Source organism: Haliotis rubra, unplaced genomic scaffold (assembly GCF_003918875.1).
Source record: "Haliotis rubra isolate DU_JTF1 unplaced genomic scaffold, ASM391887v1 Scf425, whole genome shotgun sequence".
Classification (NCBI taxonomy): Eukaryota; Metazoa; Mollusca; class Gastropoda; order Lepetellida; family Haliotidae; genus Haliotis; species Haliotis rubra.
The window spans coordinates 749,591-777,076 of NW_025767108.1; the positions used below are offsets into that span (position 1 = coordinate 749,591).

At 38.5% G+C, this 27,486-nt stretch overlaps 1 protein-coding gene and 1 long non-coding RNA gene across 2 annotated transcripts in view; both read left to right on the top strand.

Annotated features, from left to right (window-relative positions):
• Positions 1-27,486, top strand: part of LOC124288796 — a 318,833-nt gene that overhangs the window by 154,817 nt on the left and 136,530 nt on the right. The window lies entirely within an intron of this gene.
• On the top strand, positions 3,778-27,416 carry LOC124288799. Its single transcript, XR_006901523.1, has 3 exons — positions 3,778-3,787; positions 20,324-20,333; positions 27,337-27,416. It is a non-coding gene; the product is annotated as an uncharacterized LOC124288799 (long non-coding RNA).

Consider the following 27,486-nt stretch of genomic DNA (forward strand, 5'->3'; position numbering starts at 1 on the left):
TCGCAAGCCTTTCTCCATGAACAGGTGCATGTCGTAATCTGTCAGTAGTTTCGGCTCCATGACGGTCTTTTTCAACAAAGTGTCCCAAGAGATACCGGGGGATGAGAAATACCATGCGGGGTCCAGGCCGTACTGTTTCGAGCATGTTTTTCTGAATATCTCGAACACATCGGCCAGCAGCAGCACGTCCGTTTTCAAGTACAGGTCATGGTAATTGCCGAAATTCTTGAAGCCCAGTTTGTCCCACATGTTAATCGCGTGCGTGTAATCGTCTTGAGAGATATTGTAATTGGTCAAGTTGCTGTAAAAGTGGTCGATGGGAGGTAATCGCATCTCGTTGAACTTAGACCAATCGACCATGTACTCGTTGGGTTTGACGCCCTTCCTCAGCAGCAGGGGTTGAGTCTTGGCGTCGGTGTATCGATTGGTGAGGTGGACGTCGTCCGGGTCGTTGGCGTTCACCAGACTGTCTAGAGACGACAGCAGGAACTGAATGCTATCGATAAATCTCAAACAGTCTAACGAGAACGAGATGTATTTTTCCATGTTGTTGGGGATGCACGTTATGTTGCCGTTGACCTTCACGATGGCCTGCATGATCAGGTGAGAATCGTAACTGCGAAGATTGTGAAAGACGATGGGGATTTTGATGGTCTTGGGATTGATTTTGAGCTTCAAGTTGCACGCGTTGTGAGTGTCACGTCTGTACTTACTGGTGATGTGGCAGTGATCTCTCACGACATGCCGTGCAGGGGTTTGTCGCACACGTGGCAATTCTTAGCTTTCTTATGAGTTCGCCAGTCTTCTTGGGTCATGCGCATGGGGATGATGGTGTACAACTGTTTCCTGATGATTTTCTCTTTTTTTTTTTGCAAACATGTGAGAAATCATTCGGCCGTGTCGGGACCTCGGTAGACCACGGGAGCGTTCGTTTTCCCGTCAGATCGAACGACCACGTAACTGAACACGCAGGCTTTGTGTTCTTGCATTTTATACGTGAAACTTTTTTCCGGGGACGACGGTGCGATGTTGATGACGGTTTTGATGAGGGCTTTGAAGTCGGCGTAGATGATGTAGGGCATGGGCATTTGATGTTTGTGGTTGAAGAATTTTAGCGTGTTTTTCTTTTCATCAGGCATGTCTATTCGGATGGCTGTCTCTCCCACGCCTCGGCAATCCTCCCAGTGGGATTCCAGCAGGTCGGCCGTGCAGGCACCATTCGCAAAAGTGTTTCTTTTCCTTATGCTTCCATTGATCGTACAACAGTCTGTTGAAATATTTTATCCACATGTAGTGATACTTGTCGCCTTGCTGGAACATGAATATATTGATCGTCTTGCAGTGTTCGTTTGTGAGGGAGCTGATCCTGTGCATGATTGTTTTAATCCCTTCGTGTCCGAAGATATTGATGGCTATGTCGTCGTTCTGTTTTTCGATTTTGGTGACCTGGGAGATGGGGTGGGTTCGTCTGTGCCGTCCCAGTTGATCCCATCATCTTCAGGATAGCTCGAAAGTGGGTCTGAATGTGCTTTTGCCGGAAACTTCGCGGATCTGATCGCAACCCTCATGGAATCAGCGCCTTTGTTTTTGACGTTGACCATGGCTTGCTTTTTCTTGTAGTACGGTGGCAAGTCTAGGTACGACCCTCCTTTGAACGGTATGTAGTTCGCTACGTCCAGGTAGACCGTGTCCACAACCCAGCACGAGCCCATGTGCATGTAGCGTTCCAGGGATTCTCATGTTTTTGCAAACGAGGTGCAACGGACGCGTCGATTGATTCGGGTTGAGTCGCGACATCTTGCTTGCCTCTGAAGCAAGGCTGGACGTGCTCGGTGGTGCCGTCCGTCTGCTGTTTTTCCATCGACATTTTCACTGTGAGTTGAAATTTGAGGCTTCTCAGATCGTTCAGTTCCTCCGACCAGCGGTTTGATGTCGTCTACTTCCATGTTTTTGTCGACATCCAACCTCCAGCCTCTCAGATACTTACCAAGTATCCAAGTATTGTTTGGCTTTGTCGCCGACTGCGAGCGCCACCAGTCTCGCTTGTCGTTTATATTGTTATTATCGTCTTCCAACATTTGTTTGAGCAGTTCGTCTTCATCTTATAATGTAACAAGCGATTTTTAAGTCTTATAAAATCAAATGCGATGTACGCGAAATACATCGAGATGAAAGTGAAGTTGCACACAACCGGAGTTTCGAACATCATTAACCAATAATATTCATTTGCTTGAGTAAAGCTAGAAATTGCTTGAATTTAGCTTCATTTTTGTTTAAAAAATAGCAGGACAGATTTTGTGCACTTCCGTGGCCGTCATGTGTACGTCTTGTTCACTCGTAAAGTTGGGCAGAAATTGACGAAGTGGTCAAACAAGTCATGATAGTAACCTTCCAGCATGTCCAGCAAGAATGCCGTCCTGCCGCACCCCGTCTGATTGCACATGGATCGCGAGGTAAATCAATAAATAGCTTGCACGAATCTTCCACTGTCTATATTGAGCTGCACGTCCATAATCACTTACAAATATAAATTTCACTTGCCGACCGGATTTTGCGGGTGACCCCCCGCAACACGCAATCATACAGGATGGACAGCTTTCCCGAGTACTGGGTACAAATCTTCCTGGGCACTTCCCGCTCCTGACAATGCTGAATTCCAGCGAGATGTTGTCGACGACGTAGCTGGACTCGGTGCTGTCCGTTGTGAATATAACTTTGCCATAGTCGTTGTACGTGAGTTCGTATTGCAGCCGGTCGCCCAGCATGGCCTGGTAAAATGGCATGTGTCCCTCGAGCAGCTCGAAGTCGAGCGGTATGCAAAAACGGTTCATGTACACCTCGGCGACAGCTTTGTCTCCTGCCAGTATCCCATCGAGCTTGTCTTGCGTGTAAGCTCTTCCCACATGTATGTCGTTCACACGGCAATTATCCAACAAAGTCCTTGATACAACATGTTATCGTGTTTGTTCTCAGTTCTCCAGAGGTCCATTGAGGCTGTTGTTGGCATGGTGGTGCTACTTCTTCCGATGACGATTTCATTGTTGTAGCCCACCACTCTGTTCAACCTCAGTCACATGTCGATCAGAGCCATGACTTTCAACAGGGCGTATTCTAGCGCGTTTTGATACTGTTCGATGGCACTCGGTAAATCGACCGGTCTAGAAATGGCATCCTCGACATTAGCTATGAACTGATTCTGCGCAATGTCGGAACAGGTTTGCGTCTGAGTGCCCAGCATGGCCCACACGTACGTTCGAATCGTTCAATCTGACGACTCCGACACGAGTAAACCCTTTCAAAGTGTCCAGCATGAACATTTTCCAATCATCTGCGGGTCCCTGCTCAAACATCCAAACACGGTAATGATACGACTTGTAACCCCAATCTTTCACCAGCTGTTTGCTGGCTTCCGCGAGAGACATGTTGTGAACGATGGGAATGCCCAAACCGTGGTTCGGACCCGCCAATTGACCGTCTTCGTATCTAGTTCAAATTCAAATTCGTACGCACGTCGATCGTATGGATTGTTAACAGCATTCTTTGCCTCGTTCTGCGGAATTGGGGTGCTGATTTCTTTCAGGATACATCTGATCTGGTAGTAGACGTGAAACGAGAATACAGACTGACTCAGCGCATCACAACGAGTGTCGTTCAACATCACGCCGCACACGGTCGTTGCGCACCACACGGCAAAATTAAATTGATTCTGCCAGAACTGCATCGGGTTGTTAAACCAAGCGGGTATTGTTTTCACATTCATGAGCGAAAACCCGTAATTTTTAAACATGTCGTCGATGAACCGAACCATGAAATGTAAACCATCCTTTGCATCGACCACAATATTCGGTTGCGTGAGATAGGTAGCACTTATATTCTCGGTTTGTACATATTGAATTGTTATATTTTAGTATACATATCTACTTTACATGTACGTGACGCTCCAGGGAATCACAAGCAGCGAGTCCATTCAACTGCTGCACTCGATCGATAACACATCGGGTCAGCTCTCACTACCCGTGATGCACCAACATCAATGACAGAAACAACAGGCTGTTCGTCAATAACACCCGCAACCAAATAATGGACGGCTACTACAGCGTGTGCTCGCTCAACGAAGAAATCTTCAAACCCGTGGGAGCCGAACTCAAAATGACGACTCGAACGGCACGGTCATGTTAGCCAACAACGGAAAAAACGACTTGAGACTCAGTAGGCCGTTGACTAAAACGCTCGGGTTTACGTTGAACTACATACCACCGGAAACCACCGTGACAGGCAAGAAATTACCTGATATTGTTCCGTATCGCGAACTGTGCACTCATCTGGGCATGACTGACAACATTCAAGGCGAACGACCTTCCACACTGCTGAGAGCTGTGCCAGTGAAAACGGACAAGTACAACGACGGCAGAACCGAATTGTTTTTGTCGCAGCAGCACAAGAAATTAATCCGAGGAAACGTCACGGAAGTGAAAATATCAGGTTTCGACGTTAAACACGATCCCGTAAGTATAGGATATCTCAGCGAACGCTTCACATACGACAATGACAGAGTTTCAAGGTCCAGGAACACGCGTTAGAAAATGCGCCAACATAGCGATCTCCAACCTTGGGGACATGCGCGGATTCGACGAACCCGGAGTCGACGGCAAACTGTACGCCTTGCAACTGAAAAACAGCATTTACAAATATGTCAAACTGCCGTCTTCTACTGCCGCTGGTGGTAAGAACAATGACCTAGGCGATTTCCTCGATACCAAAGGAGCGGTCAACAACAAGCGATACGACCTCATCTGCAATGATGAGGATGAATGGACGATAACCCCAGCCTTCCGCAGCAGGCTGTTCCACCTGGACGACGTAGAGACCACAGCCGTCTCCAAAAAAAAAGGCAGTACACTCTCATCTTCAATGACGACAACAAATAGGTATTAGTGCCATCCAAATCGACTGGAATCTCAACATCACGCTCGACTCTCCCCACGTTTTCATGGACAACAAAGATCACTACCTGATGAAAGTCGTGAACAATGGAACGCTTCTTGTGGCTTATGTCCCTATGCAAAGATGCAGTGTGATCGTCAGCACGTTGAGGCAAGAGTAGCCCACATGCTGTCGAGCAAACAGTGACGCAAAACGTAGGATTGCTGATGGTGTCGGAATTCAACAGCCTGGTAGACGTCCTAGAAAATGTGCTGGCGAAATCCACGGTGTACATCCAAGTCTACCTCGGCAAACGCCCAACGGCGCGTGATGTCGTTGAAATCATGAAAGAGATCAAACTCCGCTGGGCAAAACAACAACAATACCAAATTTGCTCCGTTTACGCGCGGGTAACCGTAACCGTGGAAGACACGATAATGCTCACCAACATTTTCCTACTCAACAACATACATCTCATGGGTTTAAAGTGCACATCCGAGGAATTATCCGATAACCAATTGAAAACCATTTCGTAATAAATTATATATAAACGAGATGAAGCATCATCATCCCAACGTCACGCTAACTGATCTCGGGGACATGCAGGGGATTCGATCTGCCCGACGAGGATTACAACCTTGTACGCCATGCAGTTACAAGATAACGTGTACAAACCACGAGAAGTCATCATCGAATCTCAGTTGAAGTGGATTATTAACCTGGTCCTGACCTACCCCTATCTTATCATGAATAATAATGATGGTGGTGTCTCGCTAAAAAATAACGGGATACTGCTGGGGAGGTTTGATCCTGGAGAAGAACGTGGATGAGCGTAGCACCATTACCAGATCAAACGGTTAACATGTGAGTCCCCAATGAGAAAAAAGCAGGGTTATTTTTACTAAAATACACTGATGTGCCAGACTCGTGGATCAGTATGGTACAAAGTTCTACTCTTATTATCGAAGTATTTCTTGGAGATGGCCCTGGAGTAGATATAAACCTTCTGCATAGGTTATAAATACTCTGGCATGACCGCCATCAATCTCTGAGGAAGAGTTTTGTTTGGTGCTTTCAGAAATCGCAAAATATCACAGAATGAAACAAGAGATTAGGACTAAGTATCGTAAAAACGCCGTCATTTGCGAAGACAAGAGAAAAAAAATATTCATAGAACAAGGGAAGCAACAGGCCCAACAAGCTTTCATTACGAAAACAAAACAAATCATAGGAGATTCACAATAAACTGTTTCGCAGACATCAACATAACATAGCCAGCCATCTCAGCGAGCTGTAGGTAAATAGCTGAGCCGAGACACACACACTGCGACTCGCCCGCAACGCTCGCTCAATGCTACAAAGACGGCAGCGAGTCGACCCGGGGGAACTGCCAAGAGATGCAGTATGATTTAGTGGAAATCAACATAACCTTGCCAGCCAGACAGTCAGCTGTACAAGCCGAGCCGAGCCACACACTCTGACTCGCCCACAGCGCTCGCTCGGTGATACCAAGATGACGACCAGGGCAGGAACTGCCGATAGATGTGTTTCATTCACTTTCAGACATCTGTAGCCTCGCTAGTCAGCTGGCCGTGCATCATCATACTCAAGCCGAGAGACACACGCACATACACTTATACTCGTCCACGGCGCTCGCTCAAAGCAACCCCCGAGACGGCAGCGAGGTGATGACTGACGAGACCTGCGTTTCATTCAGCTAAAAACACCTCTCGCCTCGATGATATATAACAAGTACGACAATACGTTGGATTGTTAGCCTTTTCCCTACCGACCCCATGCTCACTTAAAAGTCAATATTTCAGAAACTATTCGACCGATTTTCATCAAATTTTACATCCACCTCAGTAGTAGTATACACAATGGGCTTACGGGATTAGGGACTAGCCAAGGGCTCAATTTGTAAATTGAGCCCTTGGGGGGTACCTGGTCCCCTAGCCTCATTGTGTATACTACGAGCTCTTCAACCCCCTAGTGGACCCGGGGGCACGGAGGTCAACAGCAACCCATTGCTGGTCGTAAGACTGAATTGGGCAATCTGTTTGCCATGGGTTGCGCCCCTGGGTAGCTATTCTCGAAACTTTCGTAGCCCTACGAACTTCTTAAGCCCATTTTCAACACATTGGCTACGATCAAAGTTAAGAATTCGTAGGGCTACGAACGTTTCGAGAATAAGGGCCCTGTGTTGGTGGAGGACGGTAGTCGGGTGGTTGAGGGCATTGGTTCCAGGAACAGCGTTCCTTTGCCCAACACACCACTCGCCCCTTACTTCACCTAGATGGGTTGTAGAATTGGCCCGATTCTATCAATCGGCTGGTCATGCCAAGTACTGTGTTGTAGTTATGTAATGCTGCACAATATTTTGGGAATTATAAGGTGATATTTTTAAGTCTTGGGGAATTTTTTGAACTCAGACTTTCAAATGTACAATTTCATGTATGTTTTTGCCTAGAGTCGTATGGCCAGAAGGCGATGGCTAATGGGCCAATCTGGTGGAATAATTAGTCTTTATTTTTTTGGGTTGGAGTATATCAACTGGGTATCATTGGTGCTACAAGTCGGAGACCCGCTTGTTTTTAGCATTGTCCTTGTGATACTCCGTGGTGGGTGGGGAGCTCGGATGATGAAATCTAAACACTAAACATGGCTTATGAAACCCCAACAAAAAAGACCAAACGTCCTCTTGAAAATGATCCTGTTGACGATGACTTCAGACCGCCCAAATCAATTGGGATTTGGCCACGCTTACTTGTGATTGAAACTGTCGACAAAACACCATAAAAGTTTAACCCTTTTGCAGTTTCTAAGGGTATTCAAGGTATCGCCGGGGAAATTAATAACATTAACGGTTACGTTCAGGTGCACTTCTGGTTGAGTGTGGAAAAAGACAGCAATCAGCCAATCTGATGAGCACTGAATCGTTCGTCGGCATTCCGGTTACTGTCTCTGCTCACAAAACATTAAACACAAGCAATGGTATCGTCAGAGACCCTGATCGATTGTTTTCTGACATGTCAGAACTTGATATCGTGACTGAAATGAAAGATTAAGGTGTACTCTACGTCAAACCCTTTTCAACCCGTAAAAACAATGCAACTCTTAAAACCAATACTTACCTGTTTTCATTTTCATCACCAACTGCTCCAAAATTACTGAAGGCAGATTATTGTAACATAATAGTTGACACCTACATTCCCAATCCGCTCAGATGCTTTAAATGCCAGAAGTATGGCCATGGTGTAAATACTTGCACATTGTCCGTTGTGAGTGCTCACCGTAGTGAGAGGACACATATAACTGAAGATTGTAAATGGATCTTTCGCTAAATGATTCCAGGGATAAACAAAACATCAAACTTTTCTCTGAGTTTGAAAAATCTCTGGTACAACATGAGAAATCACAAAATAAAGGTAAACCTCAATCTGTTATATTTCATACCTCAGCTTCCAGCACTTACAAAGAAAAACAAATTAAAACCTACAAAAAAGTGGAAACCACAAACAAGTCTAAAGCTGCAAGACGAGCAAACTACTCAAAATCAAACCAAAATAATCAGTCAAATGACCTGTACCAACAATATACAACAATTGATTTCTCATTAATATACCCTCAACTAGGCCACGACTGCTCATGGGATATTGGTACAGATTCCTGGGGTTGTGACTTATTCCCAATTCTTACACATATAAATGGCAGTTTTAAAGAAAATTCAACTATCCACACATCAAATATAGAAATAAGGAAAAAATATAATTTTAATAAAGCAAACTGGGAAAAATTCAAAATGTTCTCCACACAACAAGTTGAACAAACCAACTTTCTTGAATATGCAGGCAAACTAATCCAGCAAATAACAGACATATTAGTTACTGCCGCAGACCAAAGCATCCCTTTAAGTAAATACACAGAAAACACTCCAGTACCCTGGTGGAACAAAGAAATAGATTAAGCCAGAAACAACAGAAAGAAACTACTAAACAAGCACGCAAAGATAAAAATATAATTCCTCTGTCACACTCAGCTAGACAAACTGTCACACGAATGTAGAAACAAACAACAGAAAGCTGAAAACATCGCCAACCAATTTGCTTCAGTTAGCAGAACTGCAAATTACAGTCAACAATTTCAAATAAAATCTAAAAAAGCAGCAGCCTACAACGCACAAAAACCGAAACGCATCTAACCGACAATAAACCTTTTACTGAAGTGGAACTTTACAACATAATCAACCACAAAAAAAGGTACAACCCCAGGTCAAGATAATACCAGCTATATCATGTTGAAAATGCCTCTAAACCATTATTAAACCAACTACTAAACTTTATAATACAGCTTGGATAAACGGTCAAATACCAAAAGTCTGGAAACGTTCCCTTATCATACCCATACACAAACAAGGCCAAGACGTAAACAAAGCCGAATCAAATCGGCCAGTATCTTTAATATCTAACATATGCAAAACCATGGAGGGTATGGTTAACAACCGCCTCGCACAATATCTCGAAACACAAAATCTATATAATACAACTCAACCAGGATTTCGCAAAAATCGCTCCACCATAGATCACCTAGCACAAATTCACAACTCAATCAGAACTGCACACTTGCAGTCTTTTTGGATTTCTCAAAGACCTTTGATATGTTCTGGAGATCGGGTGTCATCCAAAAATTACAAAAAAGGTTTAAAAGGGGCACTTCTAAATTTTATATCAACCTTTCTAACAGACAGAGACTTTAAGGTCTCCATAGACCATCAAATCTCCCAAAACTATACACTAGAAAATGGCACCCCCCAAGGAAGTATCATCTCACCCACTCTCTTCAATGTTATGGTTGATGATATATTCAACAACCTCAGTAAAAACATAAACAAATGCCAGTTTGCCGACGATGGAGCAATATGGGTAAATGAAAAAAATATACATAAAGCAGAAAAACAAATTCAAGCTGCACTTAACCATATTGAAAACTGGACCAACCGATGGGGGTTCCAACTCTCTACCACTAAAATAACAACTGTAGTATTCAAAGAACAACATCGAAGAAAACAAAACGTACATCTTTATAATAACAAACAAAAATTACCACAATCAGATACAGTAAAATGTCCAATTTCAAGCACTTAAATGTATAACTGGAGCCTTCCCAGGAACATCCCTTAAATCATTATTGGTAGAATGCAGAGAACTAGACCTCACTCTCGAATGGGAAAGATGTCCAATGAAATACGTAACTCGATCCCTTAACAAGCCCATTACAAACAAAACTGTAAACCACTGTACATCTCTTAAAAAACAACTAAATTCATTATCAATAAAGGCAAATGCCCAAAACCTTTTGGACATAAATACAGGAAATTAAACAACAACTTGATTTATACACTTCAGAATATAATACAAACCCATATTATAAATCCTGTCCTCCAGCATTACTGCCAAAATCCTGGCAAACACAAAACTTACTGAACACAATATACTTAATAAATTCACAGTGCAAGAATTCATACAACAAACTTACAATCCACAAGATAATTTTCACATTTATACTGACGGATCCAAGGACAAAAATGGAAATACTTTCGGTATCAACCTACCCCCAAAAGCCTTAAACAATCCTATAATCTCCCAGCAAACTCCAGTATCTTCACAGCAGAAATCGCAGCCATAGTTCAGGCCATCTGACCAAAGAAACACAACAATCTGCATGTTAATGGATTCCTTAAGCTCCATACAAGCTCTCAAAAATGACTCTACAACAAAAAGACCAGATCTAATATAAAGCATATACAGAAGAATACTATATCACCAAAACAGAAATAATCAAATACATTTATATGTGTCCCGTCACATATCGGAGTCTATGGCAACGAAATGGCAGACCAAGCTGCCAAACTTGGACACCAAACAAAAAACAAAATAGAAATACCTTACTCCAAAACAGACCTTCGAATAAAGTTTTTTTGTTTTAGACATTTTATTCATCCACCCCTGTTACAAAACATTGACCTTCATGGCATTCTTTTGGCATAATATTTGATGTAATTTTACTTTGGTGGGATTTTAGTATAAATGACGCACGCACGCACGCACCCACGCAGATTATATTGTTTTGGTCTTAGACATGAAAAATATACAAGAGAATACGACATTTTACTATTGCTGCTCTTCTGAAGAAAAGAAAATATGATTCAACATCCAAGACTGATGAAATTTATCAGCAGTACAACTGCTTAAAGACATATCTTTTTCTATTTTATATCTGACAAAAAGTTCCTTTGAAAATCTTTTCAACTATGGTTTGCATTTCTTATGTTTACATTTGTATTTGATTTTTTGAAAACAACAGCATAAAGTAAAAAATTCTGTCTGTAACAATGTTTTCCTTCACACCAAACAATATCAATTCCATACTAAGGTTCATGTTCCATATATGTGAACATTTCATTATCCATGAGCAGAGGTCATTCCAAAATAACTGGGTAAACTAACAATCCCACAACAAGTTGGTAATTGTTTCACTACCAGTTTGGGAAATTGTACATAAATCATTCTCTATGTACTTCAGTTTATATAAGTAAGTATTGATTGTAAGAACTCTATGTATGATTCTATATTAACGAAGTTAAACGTCTTGTGTTGTTCGAATCATCATAGAGTAGAGACTGTTCTACTTAAGATTATCAAACTGTGCTTCCCACTTTAACTGACCTTTCGTCTTTAAATCAGAGAATATCAGTACAGAGTATATATGCTTTGCCCCTGATTTCTGACTATGCAACTTCTGCAGGGTACATCTGTGATCTAAAACAGTGTCAGATTGATCTCTATCTAAAGTAAGAAACGTAAAATATTGTTTGATACTGTTAACAATACCGTAAAAATCCCCCAAAATTGTGGAAGTATGGTACCTTGCTTTAAATTCTTCAAATGATAAAAATTCTTTATTCTCATCAACCAAATAAATCATTTGAGTGACACCTTTCTCGTACCACTGTTACATAAAACAGGTTTATCATTAACTTTAATATGTGTGTTGGCTCTGTTAAAATTCACTAAATGAATCTGGTTTTACTTTCTTGCCAAGCTGAACAAAAGAGATGAAGCAATATTTCCAAAAAATGGTTCTTGAGCACATTTACGTTTTCTTCGAAGTAAGATGCACCAAATATATTTATATAATCCATGAATGGGTAAATTGCTTGAAAAAGTTGCTTCCATTTCGGATTGCTTGCACTAGTGAGCTGTCTAATCCAACACACCTTAAGGGCCTTAGTAAACATAAACATATCTACCATACCCATCCATCTGCTGATAATCATCTTTTATTTCAAGAAGCTTATTCTTAAAGTTTAGTTGAGTCATGGAATCTAAGTCAGTACAAAACAGAATACCTAATATTTTAAACGTTTCAGGGTTCCACATAATGGGACGATCTGCCATGAATTTGTCCTTACAACCTTTCTTGCTACCAAGCCATACTACTTGTGTTTTACTGTAATTAATTTTAAGTCCTGAAATCTTAGCAAAGAAATCAAGACAAGCAATACAAGCCTCGAAGGAAGATTGAGAGCCATCAAGAAGAAATTCTGTGTCATCAGTATACTAACTCAATAAATACTCTGTATTATATATCAAGATACCATTTGTATCCTTAGTAGACCGAATCAAATTGGCCAAAATCTCAGCACAAAGAGTAAAAGTATAGTATGACCAGAAATTATTGAATATTTTAGGAATATGTTTAATTGGATTTCTAGTATAAACAACCTTGACCAGCTATCAAGTGCTTGGTTTCATTCAAGAGAGACAACTCAGTTAATCCTTTTTCATTAGTTTGTGAAGAGTTATCCCCCTTTGTTTACTTGCTAGCAGACGACATTTTCAGTGATCCTCAGTATGGATGATTTAGAGAAGAGGAAGTTGATTTTAGAGTATTATAACAAGGACATCAGATCAGCTAAAGTGATTTTAAGTAGAACAGGCATCCCTTTGTCCACTGTTTATCGTGTTTTGAAAAATATTGCAAATGGATATGGCATTGAGCACCAGGGAGGCGCAGGTAGGCCCAGAAAATTGACTGTCGGTGACAGGAGGCGGCTTGGTATTCTTGTTTCTAAAAACAAACGAAGGAGTTTAGAAAACTTAAGCCTGATATGATTGATAGAGGAACTGTGGCTGTCTGTAAGGAGACAATTAGAACTGAGCTGCATGCAATGGGTGGGCAGAATAGTCGAGGAATTCCATCACCGATCATGAAACCTGAACAAAAGGAGCGAAGGTTAAACTGGTGCTTACAGCATAGAAATTTTAACTGGGGCAATGTGACTTTCTCAGATGAAAGTTCTGTGTGGATGTTTCCTAATACACTGAAATTCTGGACCAAACAAACTGAAAAACCTTTGTATCAGTACAGTCCGAAATTTAACGTGTGGGGTGGCATATCTGTGTTAGGGCAACGCCCCTCTGTGTATTTGAAGGGAATATGAACAGTGAGTGGTACACAGATATTCTCGAGGGGCATTTACTTCCATCTGCTCACGTGTTCTATGGAAACTTTGGGATTTTCAAGCAGGACAAAGACCCAAAACATCGTTTAAAGCATTCACAGGCCTGGTTTCGGACCCAAAATATGACATTATTAGATTGGCCAAGCAGCCCTGACCTAAATCCAATAGAAAATGTTTGGGGACTTATGAAGGACAGTGTCAATAAGAAAATTCTGACAAATATTGCTGAAATGAAAGAAGAGGTTGTCCGATATTGGGACAGCGTGGACCACGACTTTCTAACTTCTTTGATCAGTAGAATGCCCCGCCGCATTGAAGCATGCATTGCTGCCCATGGTGACTTGACAAAATACTAACTGTTCACCTGTCTTTGAATCTGGATTTTTTTTTCTGCTAATATTCACATTTAATACGTGAGTAACGAGTGAAAAAAAAATACAATCTTTAAATTCTCAATAATTTCTGGTTGTACTGTATATGGGGACAATGGGTCTCCTTGTCTACAGCCACGTTGAACATCAAACCATGTTGATACCTGACCATTAATAGACATACAGCATTTAATGTTTTTGTAACACACTGATATAAACTTACTAATCTGTTTTCCAAATCCCGAGAAGGCAAGACACTTATCAATGAATGACCAGGCAATGGAATCAAATGCCTTCCCAACATCTATTAGTAAGAGCATACCAGGAACATTAAGTTCCTCAGTATACGCTATAACATCATATAACAGACAAATATTGTTACCAATATACCTGCCATTCATAAAACCTGTTTGCTCCTCGTTTATTAATATTGACAGTTTATCCTTTATTCTATTGGCTATACAGGCTGAAGCCAACTTGTAGGAGACATTAAGGAGAAATATTGGCCTCCAATTTGTTAAAAACTGTTTGGGCTCGTCTCCTTTTGGAATACACACAACAACACCTTGTCTTTGTAGCACAGAGAGTTCACCGGTGTTTAAGCCGTAATTCAAAGAACGCAGAAGGAATGGTCTTATATCCTTCCAAAAGAACTTGTAAAATTCGATGGGAAACCCATCAGACCCAGGACTGTTATTGTTAGACATTTTTGTAAAGGCGTTTGCTAATTCTTCAAGGGTAAGTGTACCTTCCATCCCTTCCACTGCCGCCTTACTTAACGAGGGTAATGTATATCTGTCAAACAGATCATTTAGGTCGATATCCTCTATCATTTGTTCTCTACCACTATATAAATTCTCATAAAAACGAGCAGCCTCATCCACAATCCTTTTAGACTCTGTAATTAGTGAACCATCATTAAGTTCTAGCTGTGACACTGACTTGCTGACAAAGGTCTTCTTTTCAAGATTACAAAAATAACTGTTAACTTTTTCACCTTCTATAATCCATCTAGTTCTTGAACGAATTGCAACAGTAATCATTTTATATCCTCTTAAATCTTCTAATTCTTTTCTTTTGTAGTCCATGTCATGAAAGTTAATATCATCAGAGTTCTCAATCAATTCTATCTCTTCAAGCAAAACCTTCTCATTTTTAAGACGCTCCTTAATTTTGAAAGAATAATAAGAGATTGTACGCCCTCTGATTTCTAAAAGAAGATCCTCAAAAAATAATTGGTCATTTATTCGTAACTGGATGTCTTCATCAGGTTCCTCAGAAACATCCGACTGAAATACATACTGAGACTTAATGTCAAGAATACATTTTTTAACAAGTTCGACATAGGACAAAGTGATGAATTAAATTTCCAATATGCGTTACGTTTTGGATTATCCTTTAACGTTACTGTTAAATCCACCATAGCATGTTCTGTTTTGTAACCTGGTGTAATATTAGCTGTAGTGACAAAAGGGTATAAACTTTAAGAGACAAGGACAAAATCTAGCCGAGCCTGCTTTAATGGCGACTTCCTACGCCAAGTAAATCTTTTAGTTTCTGGATTGAAATCCCTCCATACATCCACTAAACAAAGATATCCAATTAGCTCTAAGACCTTATCACCAGCTAGAGGGTTGTTGACGTTCTGGTATTTACACTGGTCAAGATTTTCATTCAAGACAAGATTCCAGTCTGCTGCGAAAATATAATCTTCATTTCCAATACCACAAGCTTCGGCCTTCACCTTATCATAAAATTCTGGGGAGTCTTGATTAGGACCATAAATATTAACCAAAGTTAATCTCTTATCCAAAATTGTAATATCTAAATAATGATGTTACCATTATCATCCATATACTTTTTATGAATAGTATAATCAAAATCTTTATTAAAAAGTACTAGAACACCTCGAGAGTGTCTGTTTTTGGAATTAAGAATACAATTAAATCCCCACTGAGCTCTTTTAATCGGTTCTTGTTCTTGGGCAAAGTTTGTGTCCTGTAGAAAATACATGGAATATTGCTTGGAGCGGAGAAAGTTAAAAACATCCTTTCTCTTTTCGACATCCTGCAGACCCCTACTATTAAAAGAGCAGCAACTAAATCCAAAGTTAACCATTATCAATAAATTTGTTTAAACCTACAAAGACCAAAGAGGAGATTGGACAATAATTCATCATACTATGCTTACACAGACACACAATTAGAATAAAACTTGCAAGAAAACTTTGAAATACAAATACACATCCATAAACAATAAAAATTCTGACAACTTCAAGTAATGCATAAAACATTTGAAACCGACGCTCCCATGGTTGGACTAGATTCTTATGGGAAGCTCCTTGGAAAACAAATAAAACTATATGGAGATTTACCAGCTAGATCTAGATCTTGAAACTGCTAAGGGTTATGATCTATAAGACTAACTATACTTTTTCATTAGAAACAAGTACCGATCAACAACAGTTAGATCGCACTTCTGTTATCAGCTTCTGGGTTTGTGTATTAACTTCCAATAAATACTATCATAGGCATGATAAAGGCATAGGGAAGTGTATACTCACTAGTCGTTACACTGTAGTTAGGGAGGGGTACACAGTACTAAAACTAATACGATACAGTTCCTACAAAACAGCAATAAATCAGAAATATGAGTGGTGCTACTCACTTTATCTGAATATTAATATGAAATAGACCAGAGAGACATGTTTACGTTTGCTAAACTTTAAAAGGTAAAACCTAAATCCATGAATTTGTACAGTTTGTAAACTGCAGTGGAGATAATGTTACCAAGGAGATTTGGGTAGCACCATATTGAAAGAATAATAGATATGACTAGATAATAACAAAAGTAATACTTGTCTGAAAAATATGTTGAATCAACGTCGACTTTACATTCGAGACATGGTAAACAGTCACACATATGTACTGACGATCCGACGATCTGGCGGTGCCTTGCCATTTTACACCCGTTTATCACGTGACTGTGATAACGTGACATTGTCATGTGACAATAACATAGATTCTTTTTAAAGCTGCAAAGTCGATTCACGTAACATAGTAACTGTTTTATAAGCTAGAAACGAAAATGTTCCGTTCTAATTACCTTCAACTTTAAATTCTGTATATGATTTGAAAATAAAGTTTTCATCCGTAAGACTCTTTTCTGAACACTCGCAGGTCAGTTCACAAAACGAACAGAAAGTCAAAGAAATCATTCGGTCTAGGCTACATCACTCTTCCCCGAGTGACGTCCACTGCGCTAGTCAATCCTTGGATTACAGACTAAAGTTCGGGAGAAGGGTACGGATGTTACAAATAAAGTTAACAATATAATAATAAATAAATTCAATTATAACTGGCAAATAATGGGGAAACATTATCCACTCTTCCAAATTCAACAAACACTAAATACAAAAAGTAAAAATTATGACCAAACACGCCGAATTGATGTTGCCATAACTAGATTAAGATTAGCAAATTACAATCTTCATCACTATCTACACAAAGTCAACCTTCATCCAAACGGCAAATGTATCACTTGCCAAATTCCTGAAACAATAGCCAACACTATCTTTTACTGCTCAAAAAATAATAAACAAAGAACCACATTTACCAATGCTTCAAAACAGTACCTCAACAATGCTAACTCTTCTGATCTCAAGCACATTCTGACAAACCCCAAATTAATTAACTCATTAAGCCCGAGAGACACTTCACTACTCAACACCTTGAACCTCTCGCTGATTGCCCGGCTCGCTGTTGCGAGCTAATTAGTGCTATTCACACCTGATTTCCCTGGCAGGTTTCGGGGATGACAGGAAACTGTCTAGTCGTACAAACAAGCTCTGATTGTTTAAGTGTGTCGTAAAGATACAAGTTAAAAGAAAGCAGGTGTGAATACATATCATGTATGTATTCTTTGTATGTAAGAGATGAAACATACATAAACAAATTCTTTCTCTCATATCATTGTGTGAGGTTTAATTTTACAAAATATCTATGATAATGACATACTGTAATTTACATACATGCTTTATAATCTTCTACAATATTAGCGTTTTTGCCGCTCGATTTCTACTGTTTACTGAATATTTCAAGGAAAGTACTATTACGCTAGTCTGTGACTAACAAAGAGCACATTCATAACTTTGTTTTATCTAGATTTAATGCAAAAACATACGTTATCATACGAACATACATATAAAAATTGCATAATACCGATTCCTTGTATAGACATGAAACAAAAAGTCACCTGATAGGGCGTCAACAAATTTCCCCAATAGAACATGCGGTATCTCAATCACTCAATATAGTGGCTGATCATTTGTTGTCTATGACCAATCGTATCATGGGATACCTGTTACAGAGAAAGGGACAGGTGATGGGTCGTGGGCGAAATTTCTGAAGACCACGTTTGGTCACTCAACAGCTGGATAGAGATTGATTATTGGCTATACCGTTGACCAGTCGATATGCTGGGTTTCGGCTTTAACAACTCAAGCTATCATGTAACAGTTTGTGTATTGTAAACATACATAATCATAACGATCTATGAAATATACACATAAGACAAATAGGAGTAGATAGATCTCAGAGATCGAAAACACATTTAGTGTTTTTCGATAAGTAAAACAAAGTGATTGAAATCCAACCATTGAGTAGAGATAGCATATATTTTCATATACATTTTACGCACACAGCCATTACATAAAACATAATGGTTTGCTGTACATGTAAATATAATCTTCACCTTGATATGACTGACTGACTGAGGTTGGTTTGACGCCGCTTTTAGCAATATTCCAGCAACATTAAGGCGGGGGACACCAGAAATGGGCTTCACACATGAATGAATATCCAAATTAAAGTACACGTATAATAGAATTCAAAAAGTGACACGATACTGAATTATTATAATGTATAAACTTGCAGTTTAATCCCCCAAATATTTATGAAAATGGGCGTGCCTATATTTATACTGAATGTAAACGAGGTTCATAAGATTACAGATATACATGCATGCATAAACATTACAAAGAGGGTCGTGACTCCATAAAGCAGGTTGTCCAATGATGCATCTGTTTATTTTTCACTTGTCACGGGACAAACCTTTCCACAAGGACGTAACTACATATGCATTCTACCGGAGGCTGTTATTTCAAGGTCGAAAGAGGTCTTCAATTATCTCATTACTGTAATATGATTGATTATACGCATGTGTATCGATACCGTAACTGATATACTATCCAGCTTTTATTGACGATGGATCAATAGAGACTGAGTTCATTGATACACGTGATAATTACACCGGATTTGATAATTACAGAGAGCAAATAGAAATGTTTTACACAATGCTCATGTAAATTGCACAGAAAACTGACAAATTCAAATCAACATGAAACTTTTAACTACTTGAACAAAAATACTTGAAATACCATTTGTATGGTTTACATGTAATAACTTATGATATTTCTTCTGTCTATGTCTAAGAAGATTTGGAATTACCAACTTACTGTGTTTTGTGACAAACGTAGTAAAAGACTTCATTGTTGTAATAACACTGACATGTATTATATTCGATGCAAAGGCGCGACTTATCACTTTAGAAATATCGTTTAACATAATACCATAATACCTCTGTAAACACATCAAAATAACTTAGTTTCCGTTCTTGCGGAAACCTAATGGATACTGGGTAATGTAGGTTTCCGCTAGGTTTCAGTATGCGGAAACAGACAATGCGAGTTTCCGCATAGTTTACAAAACTGAAACTAACAAATCTAGGTTTCCGTCAGGTTTCTACAACTGAAACTATCATTATGCGTTTCCATTTAGTTTCAGTTCGCTGAAACATTCATAGCAAAATGACTTAGTTTCCGTTATTGCGGAAACCTATTGGATACTGGGTAATGTAGGTTTCCGCTAGGTTTCTGTTGGTTTCAGCTTAGATGAAATGGCAAACTTAGCTTTGTGCTGTTCCATTGGGGGACAATATTTACTTACTGTTACATTTGCAAGATAATTTCTATATACAGAATCCAGCTAGGGTCCATGCAGGAAGCAAAAGTACTGTACGTTCCCGTAGTCCCTAGTATGTTGATCAACCTTCAGGTGTTTGCAATCTATAGCCCATTTTTATACTGTACTGTTAGTGTTCATGGTTACATGACAGTTTTAGTGTACATTTGTGATAGACTAGTTTTACTGTCCTTCGAAGACAGGTAAGTACATAAGTTTGTTTTTATTTCATGTACACATTTACAAATTTAGATTTACGACTTTCCTAGTCACGATATGGCTGCCGATGTGACTTTGTAACTCACTACCATTCTGCATAACTTGTGAATGTACCATTTATTACATTGTACACGAAAAACAACAAACACAGTAACACAGTCACTGATATGATTCATCTGTTTCATTATTTTGAATAGCTCACATTTCAACAGAACCCAACAAGGAAGGTAGGTAGGTAGGTAGGTAGTAGGTAGGTAGGTAGGTAGGGTAGTAGGTGTGGTAGTAGGTAGGTAGGTAGGTAGGTGAGAAGCCACATCAAGAGGGAATCTTCAGCATTGGAGAACACAACTTCTGCATGAATATGCAAATACAAATATGTCAAAACCCTACAACATTTTATGCATATGATGAAATGATGTCTACTAGTGCAGGCATAACATACTTGCTGTGGTATTTATTAAACAGATTTCAAATTCAAATGTTTATTGTATGAAAGGTCATGGGCCCATATACATGAAATGTACATTTGAAGCTGCCTCAATGTATCTTAACATATACACACTAACAATCTCACATAGTAAAGACTTGGCAACTTGCTGACAATCATGAAGCTTCTATTGCACTCATACTGAGCAGACAGCCATCCTCTGATCTGGTACATATGAAACAGAGCCTGAGATGAGACATTTGTTTTGCAACACAGAGAAAGGGGAAATATAACCAAGTTGATTACAACAAGGCTTGAACCGGTCCACAACCACAAACAGATAGTGTATGCTCTACTTAAGATATGTGGGTGAATATGAAGATTTCCTGGTTGATGTCTGGCACAACATCGTTGCCATGCTCATCGTCCCACACAGACTCTGCATCATCCTACAAATACAATACATACAATGCTTAGTAAAACTACTAAAACAGCCAAAGTAACTCATGTATACATATTCAAAAACATGCACAGTGGTACATCTGATCACAATGAAATTATAAAATTAGAACGACTAATTTGTAGATGTAACCAAAAGATCTTTTTTCACAATTACAAAGGAAAGATCTGTAGTATACATGTATATTGTATCTTCCATTGGACATGTCACTTATTTGATTGATTGGTACCAGAAAATAGTAGCCAACCCAGTATTCTGAAGCAAATTGTGGTAATATTTATTACTGTTACTGTACTCATATTCAAGGTAACATCTACTACCAAATCGCCAATTGAAATCTAAGCATAGGTAAGAGGGTACATACATATTTTAAATAGATACGAATCATGTTTAAACACTGAATGTAACACCTGATTATATATGTGATCTTATTCATTTCAAATTGAAATGACCAACTCAACTGAGAAAAGCATACAAAACCTAACATTTCCCATGAATGAAAAATCGTGGGTATTTCTTAGTTTTATCAACCCTCTAAGGAAACATTCACAGCAATATAATAACATAAAATATTATTTTTTAATGTGACCTTTACTTTAATTTAAAAACTGTAAGATGTGTAACACAACTTATTCACTTTCAGTTACAGTTACATATATGATATACAATAATTAAATATATTCGTTATTGATATATGATGGATAACAAAGGGACAGATCAAACTGAAGTCGTTATGTGAAACCTATGAAGTGAAGCATCTTTGACGACTAACCTGATGAGAAACTGCCGTCCATTCCAGACGGATTCCTTGTTTCCTTGAAACAAACGACTGGCAGTGCGGACAGAAAACTGGTCTTTTTCTTGGAACTGAAAAACATATCAACTTATAATTACACTGGAATCCACGCACTGTTACATTTTGAGTGATTATATTTTTCACAAAGATAAAGAAATTTATTCTATGTATCGATTTAGTGTTTACTTGTTTTTGACGAAATGCTGATGAATAAAAAGTATTGTTTTAAGATTTCCTTTAATGAAATTAGGAGCATGGTATGGTGTAACTATAAATGATTACCAAGCCAAGCCTCTTATCAATCTCCGACAAGTCAGTGGATCCACAACACGTATCTGTAAATTGAAAAAATGATTATTTTAGAAATTTTATACGTGAATTGTGTCAATGCATTGTAAGGCTAAGAGGTTTAATAATTGATTACACAAATTATTACACAAAGCTATGAGTGTAAAGTATATGTAATAATTGTTTTAATGGTTATAAAATGATAAAATAGATGAGTTGCTTGCTTTCCTATCATGCTGCATACTATTTATTATTTGTTTTGTTCGTGTATCAATGGAATGGAGAGGTATTCAAATAAGCCATTGCGGCTTGTTTACCAATCCTGGTTCAATTTGTTTTGAATAAAATATGTTTACACTAAAATAGATGAACTGGTATAATTGGATAAATACCGCCATATAGCTGGAATATTGCTGAGTGCGGCGTAATACTAAACTCACTCACTCAGATATAATGAGCTGACATTACATATAGACTAGTAATAAGTAAACTTATAATGCATGGGAATAGTATACGTAGATCTAGGTGTAGAACTGAAAAGAATGAACATGATATAAGCATGTCTAATACACTTGCATGTTTTGAGCTCAATAGGTAAATTACTTACATGATGAAGTTTTACGTCCAGCAGAAATATTTTCGTATATTGCCTACTCCTGACAGGGTTTTGAAAAATCACCTATTTGCCACTAACACAAGTTCTCATGAGTAGGACTCATGAAGCTCGATCAGGACTTTTAAAGTAACGTGAATATGTTTTCAGATTTATTCACTGTTAATTATCTCTAGGCCTACATGTTGATGCTTGACACTGAGGAGGAGCAATTAGTGCCCATAATGCGATGAAAAGACCCTTAAGCTCATAACAGCCCACTGTTGTCACTTTGGGTACTCACATTCAATCTGCTCATTTCCACCTTTCGCGGTCCCCTTTGATGTCGGCAATGTAAACAAATAAAACAATGGCGACCGGATCACGTCCACGCGAGACTACCTAAATCATTATAAAAACACACAGCTGACATTTTAGGTGTATAGTGTATGTTTATTTTGTTGTATAACGCGGAAAGATATTGTCAAACTGTAATGTTAGATTTAGATTAAAAAACAACAACAAAGTGTTTTTCCCGTGAGTCTTTGCGAGACGCCATTTTCATAGCCGCCTCAGTTTTCCTCAAAGCACTGGAAGAGAGAATTCGCTACCTGGAAAAGAAAGATGGAAATGGCTGCGAAAAACTCGCAGTACAACGACCCTGTCAGGTAAGACCAAGTTATTTTGTTGTCAAATAACGTTTAATGAATTATTATTTACTTTACGTACTGAAATCCGGATTGGTAAACAAGCTAATCTGTCGAATTACAGCCACTGGCCATAGGTATTCGTCACTATGCATTATTCGACTTACATGTTAATTTGGTGCAGCTAGACATTGAATTTATTTAATATCCGTTTGATATTGTTCATATTTTGCACATGGGTCATGAATCATCTCAGCTACAAAGACATAATTTCCGTTTTATTTTCAATTCAGTGCGTGTCATGGTTATGGCAATTTTTAACATGGCGGTCTATGGGGAAAGAATACGCAATGTTATATATATGTTGCTCATGTAACTACAATGCGGAAAATTATGTATCTGTGACCAAGATGATTTCCTAACAACCTGCAAAATTTGACAACCAAATATGGAAAACTGAATTAATGAAAATTACACAGCTACACTAAAATAGCATGCAAGTCTGTGAGAATTTTGCCGACTGAAGTATATTTAAGTCCCACGACTGTACAGTTTTGCTCGAACTATTTTCAAACGATGGTGAAGTAAAATAAGTCTATCTAAAAATACACTATAAGTTTGAAAAATATAGCAAATAGATTATATATTAATGGATTTGTTTTATTCATTTAGGCTGTTGTGAGGAAACATGTGTCACGACTACTCCTGGAGGAAAAGATCACCCTCTCTTACTGAAGGTATGTGTTTATGGTACTACGAAACATAGACATAATTTTACTTTGAATATTTTATTATTATGCTTCCCTAGATACATTTTCACAAAATGAACCATACTAAAGTTTCATTTGCAAATGGATTTGAATAACCGGTAACTTAATCATGATTTCTAATTGGACCAAATAAATCTTAACTTCACACCTGTGTAAAATTGCAGTCAAACTGACCCCTTGATTTTACAATACCGTAATTACTCCAAGGTTATGTCACATGAGATAACCAAACTCAATTCATCAGGATGTTTATGTCAGGCCGTTCACTTACTGATTGCATAACCTAAAGTGATAAATCTGTAGTTTGCTTGTTGGTTTAAATGTCGCTGCAATTGTTTGGGCTTTTGAATGAATGGGGAAATGCAAAGAAAAGTAACGTGTTATTGTTTATTTTTTTCAGCAAAGCTGATGATGTGTCTAGAAACTGTATAATGAATGACCAAGGATGGTCAGCAGGAACATGTGAAGGTAATTTTGACCTATCTGTAGTGACTTTTATTATAAATAGTAAATAATTTCAAATTAATAGTGTAGAGACAAGGTTTATGGATGTCAACTCCTTTATTATGTGAAAACATGTTTCAGAGTGAATGATTACCCCTTTGTCAGGTGTAAGCATTCACCCCGAAACATTGTGTTTTCACATAATAAAGACGTTGACATCCGTAAACATTCATGTCTTGTATTATTCACTTCAAAATACACCTCAAAGACTTAATGGTGTAAACATACAGTCACTACTGGGTGAATATACTTGTGCCTTCAACAATACGACTGACTGACTGAGTTTGGTTTTACGCCGCTTTTAGCAATATTCCAGCAACATCACGGCGGGGGACACCAGAAATGGGCTCAATACGAACTGTAAGAGATTGAATATAGCAATTTGATGAAAATCTATTACTAGTACCATTATTGCTATATAGAAAATGCAATAAATGTTCAGATATATACATAACGTATTACTACCTCTGGTCTGGGAATCATGTAACTCCAGAGCAAATTTTGTATAGATTGTGTGTCCTCTTTAGAAAATAAGATATTTCATTCGGTCAATGACGTGTGATGAATTGCATAATTTGAGTTTTGAGAAAACTAGTGCAAAGTGTGATTGTTCAATTAAGTTCTCTTTTATTCAAACTTCCTTTTGGATTACTCATTTTAAATCACCCTTGGCATTTTCAGTTTCTTGTTGATTGATGTTTGTGTAATTTATCAAAATAACCTAGTAATTCGTTATTACCTGCCATTTTCAGAAACTTGCACATCGCCTAAACAGACTTGCATCTATCGATTGGCCAGATAGACGAAAGAAAAGGTAGCGACAACACTCACCATAGACATGACATCACCAGTCGTGAGTGACGAAGATGACGTCAATAAGTTGCATTCCGTCTCCTTTGTCTGGGAGTCCAGCAAGCTTAGGGCATACACGACGACACTGAACTTGGAAAGAATCTACACCTCTACTGCTCTCGTCATGGCCAACGTGAGGACGAGGATGAGGCATCCAACCAACCGGAGGGATCTCCGCCCAGGGATGCCCCTTATTGGGCTAACTGACCAACTCTTGCAATATAATTGAATTTATTTTCAATTTCATAATGTAATTTTTATTTTATTTTATTTTTGTATTGTAAGCTGTATGTTGTGTTATTGTATGATGTATATCATAGTGGATGTTTGGCGATAGTTGTGTGTGGCAGAATACCAAGGCGTGCAAATAAATGTCCGATGCAGCTATGTTTAATTACTGTGTTAATTTGTATGTTATTGTTATTTTTCACCATTAGCATGATTTTTGAAATAAATTTCATATCTAACATGCTATTTCAAGATAATAAGTGAATGAAAGTTTAACTGATGAAAAATTACTACTTTGTTATTAATGATATATGATTTCTTAAATTGGATTGAGTTATGCCAAAATGTTTTGCTCTGTTTTTGAGTGCTATATTACTAGTTATATGTATGATCTTTATTTGCCTGAAATGCTAATTCATATTCATGTTGAGAAAATAAAACAATGAATCTTATTATATATTCTGTTTTTCTTTAAGTAAATGTCATGATAATAACAAATTGCTTATATTGTTTTTAACAAGAGTTTATGATATGAATAAAGAAGAATGGTTAAATTTGACTCTTTGAAGCGCATATGAAAACCTGTGAACCTGAAATTGAAACGGGTAACTGAAACTATGCGGAAACTATGTCGGATTGTTGGTAACTGAAACTATGCGGAAACTATGTCGGATTGTTGGTAACTGAAACTCTGCGGAAACCTGTTGGAGTCTTATTAATAACTGAAACCTTGCGGAAACCTGATGGATTCAAAGTTAACTGAAACTCAACGGAAACTTGTCGGAGTGTGGGTAACGGATACCTTGCGGAAACCTGTTGGATTGTGGGTAACGGAAACCTTGCGGAAACCCTTAGAAAGTGGGTAATTGTAAGTTTCCGTTATTGCGGAAACTCAATGTAAAAGAACGGAAACTCACTGGATTCTAGGTGGAAACTTAAGTTTCAGTCCACTTTCCACCAGGTTTCCGCATTGCGGAAACCAAGTTTTTTATTTTGCTGTGGAAAATACTTCGAAACGTCGTGACCCTTCACAATAAAGAAGTTAACATCCATAACATTCTTGCGTTTATGTGTATCACTTCTAAATGCCCTTCAAAGACTCAACTTGCAACTGGCCAATGCGACGTCGTCTTTTGTTGGTAACCCAGCCATGTTGGCATTTCTGGTAACACAATGGCTGAGTGTGCTGCTAAAACAGTACTCAACAAATCTGTGCCACCACTTCCCATTCGATACTCTGATTACAAAGCGCTTATTAGATCGTATATCTATGTATAAAAAGTGGGACACCCAAGTAGGTATCAATAAATTAAAAGTCGGACACCCAAGTAGGTATCGATAAATTACATCAAATAAAGCCAACTATCAGTTACACCTACTTGGGTTGTCTGTCCAGATTTGAAGATGTCAGTATGCGACGATGTCGCATTGGCCATACGCGATATACACACAAATACTTATTAAAAGGTGAGGATCCTCCGTTTTGTATCCCTTGTGAGGAGGGAATCACGGTCAAGCATGTCCTGCTTGACTGTGTTGATTTTTCCATCACAAGAGATAAGTATTTCAATGTCAAAACAATAAAGGATCTTTTTAACGTTAATTATCGTTTAATTATTGATTTTTTAAAAGAAATGGAATTGTTGCATAAATTTTGATATGTCTGTAGATAGATGACTGTTCTATAAATTGGGTAGGTTAGATTATCAACTGAGATTGCTGAGGATTGTATCCTCAAAGGGGATTAAAGTAGTTTAAAATTACTGTCCTCCTGAGAAGATACGTAAGTCCCAAAACATTTACAGTAAATTTTAACAATGAAGATGTTTGTTGCTTATATATTTGTTCTCCTCTACCCTTCTATG